This window comes from Mus pahari, unplaced genomic scaffold (assembly GCF_900095145.1).
Source record: "Mus pahari unplaced genomic scaffold, PAHARI_EIJ_v1.1 scaffold_7408_1, whole genome shotgun sequence".
Taxonomy (NCBI): Eukaryota; Metazoa; Chordata; class Mammalia; order Rodentia; family Muridae; genus Mus; species Mus pahari.
In genome coordinates, this window is record NW_018392877.1 from 68,636 (window position 1) to 72,785 (window position 4,150).

Below are 4,150 nucleotides of genomic sequence, written 5' to 3' on the forward strand. Positions count from 1 at the left end.
TCTCTCTCTCTCTCTCTCTCTCTCTCTCTCTCTGTCTCTCTCTCCACAGCTTAGGCTCCGTGAACTCTCCTGGGCACTCTGCACCCTCCCACACACCTACATAATTCTCACACACACCTCACTGGCCTTTAACTTCCCCAGTCTTTTATTATTATTCCAAAAGCAGGTAGAAAAAAAAAACAAGACAATGAATAATCATTTCCAAATTATATTCAAAAGAACGCCCATATCGCACAAAGAACTAAGATAACAATTCTTTGCTATACTATTCCCAGGCCTGTGGCCAAAACAATAATTGCAAGCTTATCTTTATTTAATCTTTAACTTCTGCCTTATTATACTTCAGAGCTCTGAGGTCAGCCACATGCATTTTCCTGTGAACCACTAATGATAAATAACACGAGCAAAGCTGCCAGGCAGTGGTCTGAAGTAAACAAGTTAAGCCTTACTGCTTCTGTGCATTGCACTCAATGACTCTCCTAAGAGTTCCAGTGTTTTGACTTGGTTTTACTAGCATATCATTTTATGTATTCTATACTTGCTTATTCATACATTTCCAAAGGAGAGCAGGAATCACTCTCAAATGTTGTGCAAAACTCAGTTCATAACTTCAATAGCTTTTTCTTTCCTTGGGGTCCCAATATGTGCTCTGCTGCATTTCCTTATTTTTCTAAACATAATTTCTTCAAACCTTTGCAAGTCAAAGGTTAATCTGAAAAATAATTGTTTAATTATTACATTATCCTAAAAAATTAGACCGTATAGCATACAACTGGACCATTAGGACTGAGCTGTGCCATGACCCTATGCCTCAATTTTTGAGAGTTTAAGAATTGTTACATCAAGGAACAACTAGTTTCACAGAATTCACAAGAGCAGAAGGAGAAAGAAATAGGAAAACCAGATATAGTAGAATAAGTATGTACACCAAGGCCAACAGAAAAGCAGTCACACACAAATGAAATCTATGCAGTCATTGTCCAGGGCTAAGGTTAGGTGAAATGGGAACAACTTTTTTACAAAGACCTGTCCATGGGCTTCTGAAGTGTTTCAATCTCGGCCTGCTGTGGGCAGTTCCCTATCTCTCATGGCAGGTCCCCTGGAGGGATGTGTCTCCTGCTTCTCAAGGTCCAAGGCACCATTCCTGTCATGGTATGCTGTGCTCAGCAAGATCACTATTCCAAGATGTCACCTCAACAATACTAGTCTCTTTGTTCTCTCAACTAATTTCTCAGCTCCTGTGGACAAGAATCCAGTATTTTGGTAAAGCAAATGTTTCACTTTAGTAGTTCTGGTGTGTTGTTAAGACCAGCTGACTGATTCTTCAGCCACAGCTAACCAGAAGCACAGAATCTTAATTTGGCAACAAATGGCTGGGTAGAGTCTTTATAAATTTCTCTCTGAAACTTTACAATCTAGAACTCCATCATCTATACAGATCTCACACTCTCAGCTTCCAAAATCCTATGGAATAGCCCACTGAGATCTTAACACTCAATGGCCTTTCTAATCTAAAGGTCCAAATTGCATCCACAATCCTTCACAAAGTACATAATATTCCTCCAACAAACACCCAATTATTCTGATGCCAATGTGACTTCGGAATACTATTGCTGTGATGAACATCATGATCTCAAGCAAGTTGAGAAGGAAAGGATTTATTTGGCTTACACATCCATATTTTAGTCCATTGTTGGGATTGATTAGAACAGGAATTCAAAGAGAGCAAGAACCTGGAGGCAGGAACTAGTGCGGAATCTATGAAAGGGCGCTCTTTGCTGGATTCTTCAGTTGTTTAGACTGCTTCCTTCTGGAATTCAGGACAAATCCCAGGAATAAAACCACCTACAAGAATCTGGATCGTCCCAATTAATCATAAAAACCCTGCAAGCTTGACTATAGCTACATATTTTGGAGACATTTCCTTAATTGAGGTTTTCTCCTGTCAGATGATTTTAACTACTGTCAATTTGACATAAATCTATACAGCACATGGATTCATTCTTTGAGTAATCTAATAAATCTGTCTTAGTTTTGGGAATAAGGGCTAATTGGGCCATTATAATGTATAGTTTCCTATTTTTCATGTTTTCTGTAAAACAGTACGTCTGAGAATCTGTCAGTCATTTTGAACTCACTTACATGATATCCATTTATTCAGACTACAGAAAGTAAATATTTAAGCCAAGATGAGATTTTGTTCATTTCACACCCATCTATAGCCCTCTCCAGTTCCATTCTTATAGTTGATTATGATGTCCTGATGCAAAAAGAGAGAAGGAAGAAACAGAACCACACCAAGGAATAGAGAGAAAGAGAGGATATGGGGATGGAGAGAGGAAGAGAGGAAGAAAGGGAGAGAGATGGAGAAAGGGGAAGAAGAAAAGAGAGCTTTCCATGACATCACTACAGCTCAAGTTACAGGAGAAAGGAAAGTATTCTAAATCCTGATTCCAGAAATAAGCAGGGCTAGAACACATCTCCTGCTGGTTACTGAAATCACCTAGTGTTAATGGATTTATGCTCATCTATGAACTCAGCTATTAAGAATGAGGGCAAGGCTTCCGATCAGCACCAGCACCAGTCACCTAGGGCGTGGAGTCAGTGGACACCCCCAGGGTCCCCAGAGGACTCTCCAGGGGATCTTAGGATCACTGGTGAGCAGAACACATCAGCTCCAATCCAATTGTGATGGGCCTGTGACAGCAGGAACAAGGACAACAGAGCCCTTCCTGACCAGAGGCTTAGGTTCCTTTTGGTCAATTCTGGTTTATCTTGGTTTCGAACAGACCAGACAGCTGGAGACACCACTTCCAGGCACTGTAACATGCCCAGGATATTAGGATAACAGGATCCCAGGATAACAGGAGCTGGGTCACACCAGTATTTCAGGGTCTCAAAGGAGCTTGACTGCCAAGAACTCTGACACAGGCAGAATCTCAGGTTCACAGGAGCCCACAATCAAAGGATCACAAAGAAAGCTGGACTCTGAGGAGTCCTAAATAAACTGGGATTATAGGAAGGACAGGCTCCAATCAGAAATATTGAGGGCAGAAAGCACTTGAGATAATCAGATGGCAGTAGGCAAGCATAAGAACAGAAGCAACAGAAACCAAGGTTANTTGGCATCATCAGAACAAAACACTCCCACCATAGCAAGTCCTGGATACACCATCACACCAGAAAAGCAAGACATGGATCTAAAATCACTTCTCAGGATGATGATGGAGTACATAAAGAAGGAAATACCAAAAAGCAGAGTTAAACAGCTAGAAGCCTTTAAAGAGGAAACACAAAAATCCCTTAGAGAGTTACAGGAAAACACTAAAAAGCAGGTGATGGAATTGAACAAAACCATTTATGACCTAAAAATGGAAGTAAAAACAATAAAGAACACCCAAAGGGAAACAACTCTGGAGATAAAAACCCTAGGAAAGAAATCAGGAACCATAGATGAGAGCATCAGCAACAGAATACAAGAGAAGGAAGAGAGAGTCTCAGGTGCAGAAGATTCCATAGGGAACATGGACAAGACAATCAAAGAAAATGCAAACTTCATAAAGATCCTAACTCAAAACATCCAGGAAATCCAAGACATAATGAGAAGACCAAACCTATAGATAATAGTAGTAGATGAGTTTGAAGATGTTCAACTTAAAGGGCCAGCAAATATCTTCAACAAAATTATAGAAGAAAACTTCCCATGCCTAAAGAAAGAGATGCCCATGAACATACAAGAAGCCTACAGAACTTCAAATAGACTGGACCAGAAAAGAAATTCCTCCCGACACATAAAAATCAGAACAACAAATGCACCAAATAAAGAAAGAATATTAAAAGCAGTAAGGGGAAAAGGTCAAGTAACATATGAAGGCAGGCCTATTAGAATTACTCCAGGTTTCTCACCAGAGATTATGAAAGCTAGAAGATCCTGGAGAGATGTTATACAGACCCTAAGAGAACACAAATGACAGCCCAGTCTACTATACCCAACTAAACTCTTAATTACCATAGATGGAGAAACCAAAGTATTCCATGACAAAACCAAATTCATACAATATCTTCCCACAAATCCAGCCCTTCAAAGAATAATAACAGGAAAACACCAATACAAGAATGGAAACTACACCCTAGAAAAAGCAAGAAAGTA